We start from the raw sequence: 19,095 nt of genomic DNA on the forward strand, positions 1-19,095 counted from the left end.
ATTCCGCATCTACTACTATTACTCCACACATCAACCGCTATCCAACATGCATCTAGAGTATTATGTTCATAAGAACAAAGTAACACATTAGGCAAGATGACATGATGTAGAGGGATAAACTCAAGCAATATGATATAAACCCCATCTTTTTATCCTCGATGGCAACAATACAATACGTGCCTTGCTGCCCCTACTGTCACTGGGAAAAAGGACACCGCAAGATTGAACCCAAAGCTAAGCACTTCTCCCATTGCAAGAAAGATCAATCTAGTAGGCCAAACCAAACTGATAATTCGAAGAGACTTGCAAAGATATTTAAATCATGCATAAAAGAATTTAGAGAAGAATCAAATATTGTTCATAGATAATCTTGATCATAAACCCACAATTCATCGGATCTCAACAAACACACCGCAAAAAGAACTACATCGAATAGATCTCCAAGAGAATCGAGGAGAACTTTGTATTGAGATCCAAAGAGAGAGAGAAGAAGCCATCTAGCTAATAACTATGGACCGAAGGTCTGTGGTAAACTACTCACACATCATCGGAGAGGCTATGGTGTTGATGTAGAATCCCTCCATGATCGATTTCCCCTCCGACGGAGCTCCGGAAAAGGCCCCAAGATGGGATCTCACGGGTGCAGAAGGTTGCAGCGGTGGAAATAGGGTTTCGTGGTGCTCCTGGATGTTTTCAGAGTATATGGGTATATATAGGAGGAAGAAGTACGTCGGTGGAGCTGCGAGGGGGCCACGAGGGTGGGGGGCGTGCCTGCCCCCCTGGGCGTGCCCCCTGCCTCGTGGCCTCCTTGCTTCTTTCTTGACGGCCACTCCAAGTCTCCTGGATCATGTTTGTTCCAAAAATAACTCTCCCGAAGGTTTCATTCCGTTTGATATTCTTTTTCTGCGAAACACTATAATAGGCAAAAACAGCAATTTACACTGGGCCTTTGGTTAGTAGGTTAGTCCCAAAAATAATATAAAAGTGTAAATTAAAGCCCATTAAACATCCAAAACAGATAATATAATAACATGGAACAACAAAAAAATTATAGATACGTTGGAGACATATCAAGCATCCCCAAGCTTAATTCATGCTCGTTCTCGAGTAGGTAAATGATAAAAACAGAATTTTTGATGTGGAATGCTACCTAGCATAATTCTTAATGTAATTTTCTTTATTGTGACATGAATGTTCAGATCTGAAAGATTCAAGACAAAAGTTTAATATCGACATAAAAATAATAATACTTCAAGCATACTAATAAAGCAATCATGTCTTCTCAAAATAACATGGCCAAAGAAAGGTATCCCTACAAAATCATATAGTCTAGCTATGCTTTATCTTCATCATACAAAGTATTTAAATCATGCACAACCCCTTATGGTTGTCCAAAATCACAGGATATAAGAGTTCACCGTTGTGTTCATCACTTTTCATAGTTTCTACTACTCACCATATCATCATTCAATTCCGAGTCCACTAAAATGGTAAATAATTTTGTTGTAAAGTGTGTCCTATGCTCCTGCCAAATAAGAATTACCCAAAATATAGTAATCAAAATTAATTATAGAAGAATAGTCTAACATGCTTTTGCCAAGTATTAATCAGAATTACTCCACAAAGAACAATGGTGGGGATTCTGAGTGAAATACATGCTCAAAATAGTCAAATGAAACATTCCTATCCAGAAGTTTGACATCTATAAACCCCAATATAATCCACCTATGTGAATACAAAATTTTGATTAGACATTTTAATTTGATGAAATGAAAGACAAATAAACATGAATAATTAATTAGCTTTATGGTGTTTCAGCTGAAACACACACATGGTGGGCAGCCTGGCCGAAACTAACACACTCACTATACCAATGCCCAATCCCATTCATGTTCCCTCTTGCTGCTTTCCTCCATCGCTAGCGAGCTTGCTGCCACAATCATCACTCTCACGCCAGCAAATTGTTGAAGATATGAGATTTACTGAATTTTTTGTGATTTCTCACTGAATGATAAATCAAGTTCTATTTCCACTGCTTCTACAGACCAGAACAAAGGCAGATATTGAATACTCATGCTTCTGGGTATTCTATTGAATCTCAATTGTCAATAACTAATCTTTAGAAGGCAAAATATATATGGAAAAAGAAAATTGCAGGTACTTAAGCTAGATCCATCGATATTCTCACTGGCCGCCACAACTTTCTCTTGCTAGCGGGATATGTTTTGCTTCTTTAGATACTCTGATTTCTTCTTATCAGATGGTCATGGCATATCAGTATATACTCTGTAACTTCTCGTTAGATTGCGTTTTTGTGAACTGATGGTTAGTAATTACTCCGTTGTCGGCTCTAGATTTTAGCCTAACAATGGAGGCAATGAAGTTAGTTATGAGTATTAGATGTTTGGGACAAATAGCAACAGTACAAAGTTAGTCCCTGCGAATTGACTAGCCTTTTGCCATGTGTTTACATTTGCATATATGTTGCACGTGGTAAAATATCGACCAAATAATATTCTGAAATGATATGGTTAGATTAAAGACAAACTATATAAGGTAAGATGAAGTACATGGATTAATCTTTTGCCTTGTGTTTGTTGCATATTTAAAAGGGACATGCTGAACCGACCCAGGGATGGGAGGATGATTTTGCCGCAGTTTTCTTAGCCTAGTGGGCTTTCAATTCTTTTTCAAGGTATTCTCTCTACTTCAAGGTATTCTTTTTCAAGGTATTCTCACAGCCCACCAAAATGAATAAAATCCAGTATAATAAAGATGCTACAACTGTTTTTCAGACTCAATGATATGGAGATGTTACTGATAAACTACAAACTTATCACCCCATAGTAATTTAACTACAACCATAGTAATTAGAGGACAAGTTCCTACCCAACCTATCACCCCTATACATACTACAAACTTTGTTCAAAATAGATACTGCCAACTGACAACCATCCAATACTCCTAGTCTTATACATACTGCACACACTCGTAAACGAAACCCTCATTAAAACAATACATCAACTAGCAATATATTTTGGTCCAGTGATGCTGAAGACTGAACACCCCCATCCTGAAGGAAGTGACCGAACTAAGTAGGTTTTTGTTTTAAATTTAAGTTTGTGCATAGACCAACTAATGTTGTTGCTGACCTGCGTGTAAAAAATGCTTTGCCTGAGCGGCAAAGGTGTGCCAGGATAAATATGAATCCTAGCTTCATTTTCAGCCTTTAGTATGACTATAGCTATGTACTTATTCAGTAATGAAAAGCTCCTGGTTTGGAAAAAGGTGCACATGCATGAAACAAGGATCTAGCAAAACAAACATTTAAATACTGTCAATTCTTCAAACAGAATAAAAATAAGCAGATGGAGCAACACATCTCCGTTTCTAAGAAGTACACAAGCTACAAATTTCATATTCAGGAAAGAGGAACCAAGACATAACCAAGAAAAAGAAAACATAGGATCCATAAACGTAAGATTCTATGAATTGATGAGGCAGCACTAACCTCATCAAAGCTTTTCCCATCATGAATGGCATGTTCGTGTCTCTCTTCTCTGAACCGTTTAAAGAGTTGTTCTTGTATATGATTGCTAAGAACGACCCTTGGCAGATATTTAGTCCCAAGAACAACACTTTAGGGCAAGTACATTTTGCTTCTTTAGAATCACCCCTTTTGAAAATTAAAAAGGGCACAAATCTGATGCTTCCAGTGTTCACATTTGTCACACATAACCCACCTTAGAGCCAATCAATTAAAACATATTAGCATGAACAAAAAAAGTTTAGAGAATTCAATTATGAAGGTTCACCTTAGGAAATTGATTACCTTTCCACCAGAATCGTGCAACTGCGAGTCTCGTTGTAACACATGATACAGAAATTGTGGCAAATCTCAGTAGCAGCAGCAGTATAGTATGATGCATTTCGTTTTGTCTGAGCAACACAAGGACAACAATTAATTGGTGGAGGCTCAAAATAAAACTTATCTACTTTGCAAAGAAACTTCTTGATAGAACATGTTGCCTTCATGCCTCTTTTCATATCATCAATGACTGAATGATCATAATTTCCTTGATCCTCATAATTGAATGTTGTGTGTCACTGGACTCACACCCTGGCCAACACAGCAACAACATCATCAAGTCATTAGAAGCAAGAAACAACGTCGGTATACAACAAAGCATAGCAGCATATTACAAGATACAAGCGCAAAGCAGCAGCATGCCATCAGCGGCAAGCACCCAGCGACATCAAGCACCCACACAAGACACACACACACACACACACACACACACACACACACACACACACACACGCAGCAAGCAGGGCGAGAGGACCGGAGAATAGATACCTTGCCGGTGACAGGATTCCTGGTGGCTGCGGCAAAGATGACTCGTGGTGGTGATGGAGGTGAGTCGAGACGGCGACCAGGGCGACTCCACGCGACGGCTAGCGAACCCAAGCGGCAGCGGCACTTCTTGGCGCAGCACGGTGATGGTTTACAGCGTATGTGTATAAAGTACTTGGGCGATCTTCTCCGTGGTGAGTGCGACACCAACCCCTGCACGTTGATGAGAAGATAAGAGCGGTGGAGGGCAGGGCGGACAGCAGGGAGGAGACCTGCGGTGAAGGGCATCGAAGGTGGCAGTGACCTGCGGCGAAGGGCGGCTCCGGGGCGGCGGCTGGGGGACCTGCGGGCCGCGGCGAAGGGCGGCTCCGGCGGCGGCTCGGCGACCTACGGCCCGCGCCCGGCTGTGGGAGGAACGGCGCAGAGACGCGAGGTCGTGCGGGAGGAACGACGCGAGGCATGAGGTCGTGGGGGTGTGGCGAGAGGTCGTGTGAACATTTTTTTTAGCGATCAGGCTTAATTGCGTGGTTTTTTGCGTTAAACATTGGAGGATTAAGGGCCATCAGATCTTGTTGATGGACGAGTCTGATTGTTTGGTTATCCATCCTCTTTTTTATAGAGTAGTAGATAGTAGATGATGTGCGAGTCGATGTGCTGGACTGTATGATTATGACCAACTGTCAAACGAGAATCCGATGCACTTCGACAGCTACAGTATTATAAGGTTCTTAAATGTCTCCGGCCAATTTCGTTAGTGGTTGCTACTATTCCAACACGCGGAGTTGCAGACATTGAGACACATGTTCATATGTTTCCCTGGAAAACTCATACTCCTTCCGTCTCAAATTAAGTGAGTGACTAAACTTTATACTAACTTTGTACTAAAGACTAATACTTCCTTGTCCCAAAATTCTTGTCTTAAATTTGTCTAAATACGGATGTATCTAGTTACATTTTAGTGTTAGATACATCTGTATCTAAACAAATGTAAGACAAGAATTTTGGGACGAAGAGAATACAAAGTTGAGTCATTTATTTTGGGATGGAGGGAGTATTAACTTAACGCAAAGAGAGCCTTGGCTCAGTGGTTGGGCATTGTAGTTGTGCAGCCTAACGACCCGAGTTCAATTCCTAGAATTGACAGGTGATGCACAGGGATTTTCCCCCATTTATTGAGGATCAAGTTTGGTATGTGGTGAAACCACTCATCCAAAAATATCTTGATACTCATTTAAAACAAATCTAAGGACCATGTATCTTGATACTCATACTAAAATGGCCGTATGCATCCTTAGGCGGTGCAGAGGCCGGGGAAGTGAAATCCCCCCCCCCCCCCCAATTTTAAGGTAGCGACTCCTCCCGTGTCGCCCCTGCACGACGACCGGGGTGTTGGAAATATGCCCTAGAGGCAATAATAAATTGGTTATTATTATATTTCCTATTTCCTTAGACCATGAGATTGTGCAACTCCCGGATACCGTAGGAGTGCTTTGGGTGTGCCAAACGTCACAACGTAACTGGGTGGATATAAAGGTACACTACAGGTATCTCCGAAAGTGTCTGTTGGGTTGGCACGAATCGAGACTGGGATTTGTCACTCCGTGTAAACGGAGAGGTATCTCTGGGCCCACTCGGTAGGACATCATCATAATGTGCACAATGTGATCAAGGAGTTGATCACGGGATGATGTGTTACGGAACGAGTAAAGAGACTTGCCGGTAACGAGATTGAACAAGGTATCGGGATACCGACGATCGAATCTCGGGCAAGTATCGTACCGCTAAACAAAGGGAATTGTATACGGGATTGATTGAATCCTTGACATTGTGGTTCATCCGATGAGATCATCGTGGAGCATGTGGGAGCCAACATGGGTATCCATATCCCGCTGTTGGTTATTGACCGGAGAGTTGTCTCGGCCATGTCTGCATGACTCCCGAGCCCGTAGGGTCTACACACTTAAGGTTCGATGACGCTAGGGTTATAGGGAAAGTATGTACGCGGTTACCGAATGTTGTTCGGAGTCCCGGATGAGATCCCGGACGTCACGAGGAGTTCCGGAATGGTCCAGAGGTAAAGATTGATATATAGGAAGTATGGTTTTGGCCACCGGAAGTGTTTCGGGCATCACCGGTAGTGTACCGGGACCACCGGAGGGGTCCGGGGGTCCACCAGGTGGGGCCACCAGCCCCGAAGGCATACATGGGCCAATTGTGTGAAGGGACCAGCCCCTAGGTGGGCTAGGGCGCCTCCCCACCAAGGCCCATGCGCCTAGAGAGAAGAAGGGGGCAAACCCTAAGGGCAGATGGGCCCTAAGGCCCATGCCTGGTGCGCCTCCCTCTCCCCCCCACTTGGCCGCCACCCCAGATGGGGATTGGGGCTGCCGCCACCCATAGGGTGGAAACCCTAGGTAGGGGCGCAGCCCTCCCTCTCCCCCTATATAGAGTGGAGGCAAAGGGGCAGCCCAACACATGAAGTCCTTCCTCTGTTGGCGCAGCCCTACCCCTCCCCCTCCTCATCTCTCGTAGTGCTTGGCGAAGCCCTGCTGGAGTCCCGCGCTCCTCCACCACCACCACGTCGTCGTGCTGCTGCTGGATGGAGTCTTCCCCAACCTCTCCTTCTCCCCTTGCTGGATCAAGGCGTAGGAGACGTCACCGGGCTGCACGTGTGTTGAACGCGGAGGTGCCGTCCGTTCGGCACTAGGATCATCGGTGATTTGGATCACGACGAGTACGACTCCATCAACCCCGTTCACTTGAACGCTTCCGCTTAGCGATCTACAAGGGTATGTAGATGCACTCTCCTTCCCCTCGTTGCTAGATTACTCCATAGATTGATCTTGGTGATGCGTAGAAAATTTTAAATTCTGCTACGATCCCCAACAGTGGCATCATGAGCTAGGTCTATGCGTAGTTTCTATGCACGAGTAGAACACAAGTTGTTGTGGGCGTCGATTTTGTCAATTTACTTGCCGTTACTAGTCTTATCTTGATTCGGCGGCATCGTGGGATGAAGCGGCCCGAACCGACCTTACACGTACTCTTACGTGAGACTGGTTAAACCGACTGACATGCACTAGTTGCATAAGGTGGCTAGCGGGTGTCTGTCTCTCCCACTTTAGTCGGATCGGATTCGACGAAAAGGGTCCTTATGAAGGGTAAATAAAAATTGGCATATCACGTTGTGGTTTTCGCGTAGGTAAGAAACGTTCTTGCTAGAAACCTATAGCAGCCACGTAAAAACTTGCAACAACAATTAGAGGACGTCTAACTTGTTTTTGCAGCATATGCCTTGTGATATGATATGGCCAAAAGAATGTGATGAATGATATATGTGATGTATGAGATTGATCATGTTCTTGTAATAGGAATCACGACTTGCATGTCGATGAGTATGACAACCAGCAGGAGCCATAGGAGTTGTCTTAATTTATTTATGACCTGCGTGTCAATGAAAACGCCATGTAATTACTTTACCTTATTGCTAACCGTTAGCTATAGTAGTAGAAGTAATAGTTGGCGAGACAACTTCATGAAGACACGATGATGGAGATCATGATGATGGAGATCATGGTGTCATGCCGGTGACAACGATGATCATGGAGCCCCAAAGATAGAGATCAAAAGGAGCAAAATGATATTGGCCATATCATGTCACTATTTGATTGGATTTGATGTTTATCATGTTTTACATCTTATTTTCTTAGAACGACGGTAGCTTAAATAAGATGATCCCTCACTAAAATTTCAAGAAAAGTGTTCCCCCTAATGGTGCACCGTTGCGAAGGTTCGTTGTTTCGAAGCACCACGTGATGATCGGGTGTGATAGATTCTAACGTTCGAATACAACGGGTGTAAGCCAGATTTACACACGCAATACACTTAGGTTGACTTGACGAGCCTAGCATGTACAGACATGGCCTCGGAACACGGAAGACCGAAAGGTCGGGCATGAGTCGTATAGAAGATACGATCAACATGAAGATGTTCACCGATGTTGACTAGTCCGTCTCACGTGATGATCGGACACGGCCTAGTTGACTCGGATCATGTTTCACTTAGATGACTAGAGGGATGTCTATCTGAGTGGGAGTTCATTAAATAATTTGATTAGATGAACTCAATTATCATAAACATAGTCTAAATTGTCTTTGCAAATATGTTGTAGATAAATAACTCACGTTGTAGCTCTCTGTTTCAATACGTTCCTAGAGAAAGATTAAGTTGAAAGATATTGTAAGCAATAATGCGGACTAGGTCTGTAGTCCGAGGAGTGTCCTCACTGCTACACAGAAGGCTTACGTCTTTGATGCACCGCTCGATGTGCAAACCCCTACAACATCGTCTGTGGATGTTGTGAACACCTGACAGACACATCCTGATGACTACTTGATAGTTTAGTGCACCATACTTTACGGCTTAGAATCGGGATTCTAATGACGTTTTGAAAGCCATAGAACATATGAGATGTTCCAAGAGCTGAAATTGGGATTTCAAGCTCATGCCCGTGTTGAGAGGTGTGAGACCTCTGACAGGTTCTTTTGCCAGCAATATGGAGGAGAATAGCTCAGCTAGTGAGCATGTGCTCAGAATGTCTGGGTGCTACAATCACTTAAATCAAGTGGGAGTTAAACTTCCAGATAAGATAGTGATTGATAGAGTTCTCTAGCCACTATCACTAAGCTACCAGATCTTCGTGATGAACTATGACATGAAAGGGATGGAGTTGATCCCGGAGCTGTTCGCGGTGCCTAAGACCGCAAAAGGTAGAAATCAAGAAGGAGCATCAAGTGTTGATGGTTTAACAAGACCACTAGTTTCAAGAAGGGCAAGGGCTAGAAGGGAAACTTTATATGGATGGCAAACCAGTTGCCGCTCCAGTGAAGGAACCCAAGGTTGAACCCAAACCCGAGACTGAGTGCTTCTATTGTAAGGGGAACGGTCACTGGTAGCGGAATTACCCCAAATGCATGGTAGATAAGAAGGCTGGCAACTTCAACAAAGTATATATGTGTTATTAATGTGTACCTCACTAGTACTCCTGGTAGCACCTGGGTATTGGATACCGGTTCAGTTGCTATTATTGATGACTTGAAACAAAAGCTACGGACTAAACGGAGACTGGCTAAGGGCGAGGTGACGATGTGTGTTGGAAGTGTTTCCAAAGTTGATGAGATCACCATCGCACGCTCCATCTGCCTTCGGGATTAGTATTGAACCTAGATAAATGTTATCAGGTGTCTACGTTGAGCATGAATATGATTAGATCATGTTCATTGCAATACGGTCATTCGTTTAAGTTAGAGAATAATGGTTATTCTGTTTACATGAATGATACCTTTCATGGTCATGCACCCTATGTGAATGGTTCATTGAATCTCGGTCGTGGTAATACACATGTTCACGCCAAAAAGATGTAGAGTTAATAATGATAGTACCACTTTCTCGTGGCACTGCCGCTTAGGTCATATTGGCGTAAGATGCATGAAGAAACTCCATGTCGATGGATGTTTGGAGTCACTTGATTTTGAATCACTTGACACATGCGAGCCATGCCTCATGGGCAGGATGACTAAGACCCCGTTTTCAGGTACAATGAAACGGGCAAGTGACTTGTTGGAAATCATGCATGCTGATGCGTGTGATCCAATGAGAATTGAAGCGTGCGGTGAATATCGCTGTTTTCTCATCTTCACTGACGATTTGGGTAGATATAGGTACAAGCGATTTCAGAGTGTTCAAGCGATTGAAACGTTTGAAAAGTCTGAAACGTTTGAAAAGTTTGAAACGTCTGAAACGTTTGAAAAGTTCAAGCGATTTCAGAGTGAAGAATCATCATAACAATAAGATCATGTTCCTACGATCTAATCAAAAGGGGATTTTCTGAGTTATGAGTTTGGCAAATCACTTAAGACATTGTGGAATTGTTTCACAGTTGAAGCCACCTGGAACACCACAGTTGTAATGGTGTGTCCAGATGTCGTAATCGAACCTTATGAGATATGGTGCGATCTATGATGTCTCTTACCGATCTACCGTTTTTCATTTTGAGGTTATGCGTTAGAGACAGCTGCATTCACTTTAGATAGGACACCAACTATGTCCGCTGAGACGACGTCATATGAACATTGGTTTGGCAAGAAACCAAAGTTGTCGTTTCTTAATGTTTGGGGCTACGATGCTTATGGCTTCAGCTGGGAAAAGCTCGAACCCAAAGCGGACAAATACATCTTCATAGGATACCCAAAGGTAACAGTTGGGTATACCTTCTATCTCAGATCCAAGGGCAAAAATGTTTGTCGCCAAGAACGGTTCCTTTCTCGAGAAGGAGTTTCTCTCGAAAGAATTGAGTGGGAGGAAGATAGAACTTGATGAGGTTGTCGAACCCTCACTTCAATCGGAGAGTAGTGCAACACAGAAAGATGTTTCTATGGAACCTACGACTGTTGAAGAGGAAACTAATGATAGTGATCATGAAGTTTCGGATCAAGTTGATATCGAACCTCGTAGGTCGACAAGGATATGTACTACTCCTGAGTGGTACGGTGATCCTGTCTTAGATGTCTTGTTGTTGGACAACAATGAACCTACGAACTATGGAGAAGCGATGGTGGGCCCGTATTCCAACAAATGGTTAGAAGCCATGAAATCCGAGATAGGATCCATGTATCAGAACAAAGTGTGGACTTTGGTGGACTTGCCCGTTGATCGGCAAGCCATTGAGATAAATGGATCTTTAAGAAGAAGACGGACGTGGGCGGTAATGTTACCGTCTATGAAGCTCGACTTGTGGGAAAGAGTCTTTTCACAAGTTCAAGGAGTTGACTACAATGAGAATTTCTCACCCGTAGCGATGCTTAAGTCCGTCGGAATCATGTTAGCATTAGCTGTATTTTTTGATTATGAAATCTTACAGATGGATGTCAAAACAAGTTTTCTTACCAAGTTTTCGTAAGAAAAGTTGTATGTGATACAATAAAAGGTTTTGTTGATCCTAAGGATGCTAAAAGGTATGCTGGCTCCAGCAATCCTTCTATGGACTAGAGCAAGCATCTCGGAATCGGAATATATGTTTTGATGGAGTGATCAAAGCTTTTAGGTTTATACAATGTTTGCTAGAAACTTGTATTTACAAGAAAGTGAGTGGGAGCACTACAACATTTCTGATAAGTATATGTGGATGACATATTGTTGATCCGAAATGATGTAGAATTTCTGGAATGCATAAACGGTTGTTTGAAGAGTGATTTTCAAAGGAAGACCTGGATAAAGCTGCTTACATATTGGGCATTAGGATCTATAGAAATAGATCAAGACGCCTGATGATACTTTCAAAGAATGCACACCTTGACATGTTTGTGAAGGAGTTCAAATAGATCAGTCAAAGAAGGGGTTCTTACCTGAGTTGTAAGGTGTGAAGTTGAGTAAGACTCAAAGCTTGACCATGGCAGAAGAAAGAGGAAGGACGAAGGTCGTCCCCTATGCTCTTGTCATAGGCTCTATACGGTATGCCATGCTGAGTACCGCACCTGATGTGTGCCTTGCCACATGTCTGGCAAGAGGGTACAAAGGTGATCTAGGAATGGATCACCAGATAGCGGTCAAAATTATCCTTAGAGGAATAAGGAAATGTTTCTCGGTTATGGAGGTGATAAAGAGTTCGACGTAAAGAGTTACGTCGATGCAAGCTTAACACCTATCCGGATAGCTCTGAGTAGAGATACCGGATACGTATAATGGAGCAATAATTTGGAATAGCTCCAAGTGGAACGTGGTAGCAGCATCTATGATATGACATAAAGTTTTGCGAAATACATAGGGATCTGAATATGGCAAGACCCGTTGACTACAACCTCTCTCACAAGCATAACATGATCAAACCCAGAACTCTTTGAGTGTTTATCACATAGTGATGTGAACTAGATCATTGAGTCTAGTAGACTCTTGGATGTTGGTCACATGGTGATGTGACCTGTGAGTGTTAATCACATGGCGATGTGAACTAGATTATTGACTCTAGTGCAAGTGGGAGACTGTTGGAAATATGCCCTAGAGGCAATAATAAATTGGTTATTATTATATTTCCTTGTTCATGATAATCGTTTATTATCCATGCTAGAATTGTATTGATAGGAAACTCAGATACATGTGTGGATACATAGACAACAACATGTCCCTAGTAAGCCTCTAGTTGACTAGCTCGTTGATCAATAGATGGTTACGGTGTCCTGACCATGGACATTGGATGTCGCTGATAACGGGATCACATCATTAGGAGAATGATGTGATGGACAAGACCCAATCCTAAGCCTAGCACAAAGATCGTGTAGTTCGTACGCTAAAGCTTTTCTAATTTCAAGTATCATTGAAGGAAATATGCCTTGGAGGCAATAATAAAGTTATTATTTATTTCCTTATTTCATGATAAATGTTTATTATTCATGCTAGAATTGTATTAATCGGAAACATAATACATGTGTAATACATAGACAAACAGAGTGTCACTAGTATGCCTCTACTTGACTAGCTCGTTAATCAAAGATGGTTATGTTTCCTAACCATAGACAAAGAGTTGTTATTTGGTTAACGGGATCACATCATTAGGAGAATGATGTGATTGACTTGACCCATTCCGTTAGCTTAGCACTCGATCGTTTAGTATGTTGCTATTGCTTTCTTCATGACTTATACATGTTCCTATGACTATGAGATTATGCAACTCCCGTTTACCGGAGGAACACTTTGTGTGCTACCAAACGTCACAACGTAACTGGGTGATTATAAAGGTGCTCTACAGGTGTCTCCAAAGGTACATGTTGGGTTGGCGTATTTCGAGATTAGGATTTGTCACTCTGATTGTCGGAGAGGTATCTCTGGGCCCTCTCGGTAATGCACATCACATAAGCCTTGCAAGCATTGCAACTAATGAGTTAGTTGTGAGATGATGTATTACGGAACGAGTAAAGAGACTTGCCGGTAACGAGATTGAACTAGGTATTGAGATACCGACGATCGAATCTCGGGCAAGTAACATAGCGATGACAAAGGGAACAACGTATGTTGTTATGCGGTCTGACCGATAAAAGATCTTCGTAGAATATGTAGGAGCCAATATGAGCATCCAGGTTCCGCTATTGGTTATTGACCGGAGACATGTCTCGGTCATGTCTACATTGTTCTCGAACCCGTAGGGTCCGCACGCTTAAGGTTTCGATGACAGTTATATTATGAGTTTATGCATTTTGATGTACCGAAGTTTGTTCAGAGTCCCAGATGTGATCACGGACATGACGAGGAGTCTCGAAATGGTCGAGACATAAAGATTGATATATTGGAAGCCTATATTTGGATATCGGAAGTGTTCCGGGTGAAATCGGGATTTTACCGGAGTACCGGGAGGTTACCGGAACCCCCCGGGAGGTATATGGGCCTTAGTGGGCCTTAGTGGAAGAGAGGAGAGGTGGCCAGGGCTGGGCCGTGTGCCCCTCCCCCCCTAGTCCGAATAGGACAAGGAGAGGGGGCCGGCGCCCCCCTTCCTTCTCTCTCTCCTCTTTCCCCTCCTCCCGAATCCTATTCCAACTAGGAAAGGGGGGAATCCTACTCCCGGAGGGAGTAGGACTCCTCCTGGCGCGCCCTCTCCTGGCAGGCCGCACCCCCCCCCTTTGATCCTTTATATACGGAGGCAGGGAGCACCCCTAGAGACACAAGTTGATCCACGTGATCATATTCTTAGCCGTGTGCGGTGCCCCCTTCCACCATAGTCCTCAATAATATTGTAGCGGTGCTTAGGCGAAGCCCTGCGACGGTAGTACATCAAGATCGTCACCACGCCGTCGTGCTGACGGAACTCTTCCCCGACACTTTGCTGGATCGGAGTCCGGGGATCGTCATCGAGCTGAACGTGTGCTAGAACTCAGAGGTGTCGTAGTTTCGGTGCTTGATCGGTCGGGCCGTGAAGACGTACGACTACATCAACCACGTTGTGCTAACGCTTCCGTTGTCGATCTACAAGGGTACGTAGATCACACTCTCCCCTCTCGTTGCTATGCATCACCATGATCTTGCGTGTGCGTAGGATTTTTTTTTGAAATTACTACGTTACCCAACAGTGGCATCCGAGCCTAGGTTTTATGTGTTGATGTTATTTGCACGAGTAGAACACAAGTGAGTTGTGGGCGATATAAGTCATACTGCTTACCAGCATGTCATACTTTGGTTCGGCGGTATTGTTGGACGAAGCGGCCCGGAGCGACATTACGCGTACGCTTACGCGAGACCGGTTCTCCCGACGTGCTTTGCACGAAGGTGGCTAGCGGGTGACAGTTTCTCCAACTTTAGTTGAACCGAGTGTGGCTACGCCCGGTCCTTGCGAAGGTTAAAACAGCACCAACTTGACAAATTATCGTTGTGGTTTTGATGCGTAGGTAAGATTGGTTCTTGCTTAAGCCCGTAGCAGCCACGTAAAACTTGCAACAACAAAGTAGAGGACGTCTAACTTGTTTTTGCAGGGCATGTTGTGATGTGATATGGTCAAGACATGATGCTAAATTTTATTGTATGAGATGATCATGTTTTGTAACCGAGTTATCGGCAACTGGCAGGAGCCATATGGTTGTCGCTTTATTATATGCAATGCAATCGCACTGTAATGCTTTACTTTATCACTAAGTGGTAGCGATAGTCGTGGAAGCATAAGATTGGCGAGACGACAACGATGCTACGATGGAGATCAAGGTGTCGCGCCGGTGACGATGGTGATCATGACGGTGCTTCGAAGATGGAGATCACAAGCACAAGATGATGGTGGCCATATCATATCACTTATATTGATTGCATGTGATGTTTATCTTTTATGCATCTTATCTTGCTTTGATTCACGGTAGCATTATAAGATGATCTCTCACCAATTATCAAGAAGTGTTCTCCCTGAGTATGCACCGTTGCGAAAGTTCTTCGTGCTGAGACACCACGTGATGATCGGGTGTGATAGGCTCTACGTTCAAATACAACGGGTGCAAAACAGTTGCACACGCAGAATACTCAGGTTATACTTGACGAGCCAAGCATATACAGATATGGCCTCGGAACACGGAGACCGAAAGTTCGAGCGTGAATCATATAGCAGATATGATCAACATAGCGATGTTCACCAATGAAACTACTCCATCTCACGTGATGATCGGACATGGTTTAGTTGATTTGGATCACGTAATCACTTAGAGGATTAGAGGGATGTCTATCTAAGTGGGAGTTCTTAAGTAATATGATTAATTGAACTTAAATTTATCATGAACTTAGTCCTCGTAGTATTTTGCAAATTATGTTGTAGATCAATAGCTCGCGTTGTTGCTTCCCTGTGTTTATTTTGATATGTTCCTAGAGAAAATTGTGTTGAAAGATGTTAGTAGCAATGATGCGGATTGGATCCGTGATCTGAGGTTTATCCTCATTGCTGCACAGAAGAATTATGTCCTTGATGCACTGCTAGGTGAAGGACCTATTGCAGGAGCATATGCAGACGTTATGAACGTTTGGCTAACTCAATATGATGACTACTTGATAGTTTAGTGCACCATGCTTAATGGCTTAGAATCGGGACTTCAAAGACGTTTTGAACGTCATGGAGCATATGAGATGTTCCAGGAGTTAAAGTTAATATTTCAAGCAAATACCCGAGTTGAGAGATATGAAGTCTCCAACAAGTTCTATAGCTAAAAGATGGAGGAGAATCGCTCAACTAGTGAGCATGTGCTCAGATTGTCTGAGTACTACAATCGCTTGAATCAAGTGGGAGTTAATCTTCCAGATAAGATAGTGATTGACAGAATTCTCTAGTCACCATCACCAAGTTAGTAGAACTTCGTGATGAACTATGATATGCAAGGGATAACGGAAACGATTCCCAAGCTCTTCGTAATACGGAAATTGACGAAGGTAGAAATCGAGAAAAACATCAAGTGTTGATGGTAGCCAAGACCACTAGTTTCAAGAAAAGGGCAGAGGGAAGAAGGGGAACTTCAAGAAGAACAACAAGTTGCTGCTCAAGAGAAGAAACCCAAGTCTAGTCCTAAGCCTGAGACTAAGTGTTTCTACTGCAAAGGGACTGGTCACTGGAAGCGGAACTACCCCAAGTGATTGGCACATAAGAAGGATGGCAAAGTGAACATAAGTATATTTGATATACATGTTATTGATGTGTACTTTACTAATGTTTATAGCAACCCCTCAGTATTTGATACTAGTTCAGTTGCTAAGATTAGTAACTCGAAACGGGAGTTGCAGAATAAACAGAGACTAGTTAATGGTGAAGTGACGATGTGTGGTGGAAGTGGTTCCAAGATTGATATGATCATCATCGCACACTCCCTATACTTTCCGGATTAGTGTTGAACCTGAATAAGTGTTATTTGGGGTTTGCGTTGAGCATGAATATGATTTGATCATGTTTATTGTAATACGGTTATTCATTTAAGTAAGAGAATAAATTGTTGTTCTGTTTACATGAATAAAACCTTATATGGTTACACACCCAATGAAAATAGTTCGTTGGATCTCGATCGTAGTGATACACATAATCATAATATTGAAACCAAAAGATGCAGAGTTGATAATCATAGTGCAACTTACTTATGGCACTGTCGTTTAGGTCATATCGGTATAAAGCGCATGAAGAAACTCCATACTGATGGGCTTTTGGAACCACTTGATTATGAATCACTTGGTACTTGCGAACCGTGCCTTATGGGTAAGATGACAAAAACACCGTTCTCCGGTACTATGGAGAGAGCAACAAATTTGTTAGAAATCATACATACAGATGTATGTGGTCCGATGAATGTTGAGGCTCGTGGAGGATATCGTTATTTTCTCACCTTCACAGATGACTTAAGCAGATATGGGTATATCTATTTAATGAAACACAAGTCTGAAACGTTTGAAAAGTTCAAAGAATTTCAGAGTGAAGTTGAAAATCATCATAACCAGAAAATAAAATTCCTACGATCTGATCGTGGAGGAGAATATTTGAGTTACGAGTTTGGTGTACATTTGAAACAATGTGGAATAGTTTCGCAACTCACGCCACCCGGAACACCACAGCGTAATGGTGTGTCCGAACGTCGTAATCGTACTTTACTAGATATGGTACAATCTATGATGTCTCTTACAGATTTACCGCTATCATTTTGGGGATACGCTCTAGAGACAGCCGCATTCACGTTAAATAGGGCACCATCAAAATCCGTTGAGACGACGCCTTATGAACTGTGGTTTGGCAAGAAACCAAAGTTGTCGTTTCTGAAAGTTTGGGGCTGCGATGCCTATGTGAAAAAGCTTCAACCTGATAAGCTCGAACCCAAATCGGAAAAATGTGTCTTCATAGGATATCCAAAGGAAACTATTGGATACACCTTCTATCACAGATCCGAAGGCAAGACTTTTATTGCTAAATTCGGAAACTTTCTGGAGAAGGAGTTTCTCTCGAAAGAAGTGAGTGGGAGGAAAGTAGAACTTGACGAGGTAACTGTACCTACTCCCTTATTGGAAAGTAGTACATCACAGAAACCTGTTTCTGTGACACCTACACCAATTAGTGAGGAAGCTAATGATGATGATCATGAAACTTCAGAACAAGATACTACTGAACCTCGTAGATCAACCAGAGTAAGATCCGCACCAGAGTGGTATGGTAACCATGTCCTGGAAGTCATGCTACTAGATCATGATGAACCTACGAACTATGAAGAAGCGATGGTGAGCCCAGATTCCGCAAAATGGCTTGAAGCCATGAAATCTGAGATGGGATCCATGTATGAGAACAAAGTATGGACTTTGGTTGACTTGCCCAATGATCGGCAAGCAATTGAGAATAAATGGATCTTCAAGAAGAAGACGGACGCTGACGGTAGTGTTACTATCTACAAAGCTAGACTTGTCGAAAAAAAGGTTTTTGACAAAGTTCAAGGTGTTGACTACGATGAAATTTTCTCACTCGTAGCGATGCTAAAGTCTGTCCGAATCATGTTAGAAATTGCCGCATTTTATGAAATCTGGCAAATGGATAACAAAACTGCAATCCTTAATGGATTTCTTAAAGAAGAGTTGTATATGATGCAACCAGAAGGTTTTGTCAATCCTAAAAGTGTTAACAAAATATGCAAGCTCCAGCGATCCATCAATGGACTGGTGCAAGCATCTCGGAGTTGGAATATACGCTTTGATAAGTTGATCAAAGCATATAGTTTTATACAGACTTGCGGTGAAGCCTGTATTTACAAGAAAGTGAGTGGGAGCACTACAACATTTCTGATAAGTATATGTGAATGACATATTGTTGATCGGAAATAATGTAGAATTATTCTGCAAAGCATAAAGGAGTGTTTGAAAGGAGTTTTTTCAAAGAAAGACCTCGGTGAAGCTGCTTACATATTGAGCATCAAGATCTATAGAGATAGATCAAGACGCTTGATAAGTTTTTTCAATGAGTACATACCTTGACAAGATTTTGAAGTAGTTCAAAATGGAACAGTCAAAAAGGGGTTCTTGTCTGTGATACAAGGTATGAAATTGAGTAAGACTCAAAGCCCGACCACGGCAGAAGATAGAAAGAGAATGAAAGTCATTCCCTATGCCTCAGCCATAGGTTCTATAAAGTATGCCATGATGTGTACCAGATCTATTGTATACCCTACACTGTGTTAAGCAAGGGAGTACAATAGTGACCTAAGAGTAGATCACTGGAC

General features: G+C 42.7%; 2 long non-coding RNA genes across 3 annotated transcripts; both read right to left on the reverse strand.

Moving 5' to 3' along the window:
* Window positions 1-874: 874 nt before the first annotated feature.
* LOC125524305 lies at window positions 875-3,939 on the reverse strand. Of its 2 annotated transcripts, none has more exons than XR_007290655.1 (3): window positions 3,833-3,939; window positions 1,457-3,743; window positions 875-913 (listed from the first exon to the last, which is right to left on the reverse strand). It is a non-coding gene; the product is annotated as an uncharacterized LOC125524305 (long non-coding RNA). The 2 variants fall into 2 exon arrangements; XR_007290656.1 differs by lacking the exon at window positions 875-913 and having other exon boundaries at window positions 1,256-1,725; window positions 3,512-3,743.
* A 93-nt stretch (window positions 3,940-4,032) lies between these two features.
* Window positions 4,033-4,846, reverse strand: LOC125524306. The gene is made up of 3 exons (XR_007290657.1): window positions 4,659-4,846; window positions 4,358-4,567; window positions 4,033-4,120 (listed from the first exon to the last, which is right to left on the reverse strand). It is a non-coding gene; the product is annotated as an uncharacterized LOC125524306 (long non-coding RNA).
* Window positions 4,847-19,095: the final 14,249 nt, after the last annotated feature.

Source organism: Triticum urartu, chromosome 7, assembly GCF_003073215.2.
Source record: "Triticum urartu cultivar G1812 chromosome 7, Tu2.1, whole genome shotgun sequence".
Lineage (NCBI taxonomy): Eukaryota > Viridiplantae > Streptophyta > Magnoliopsida > Poales > Poaceae > Triticum > Triticum urartu.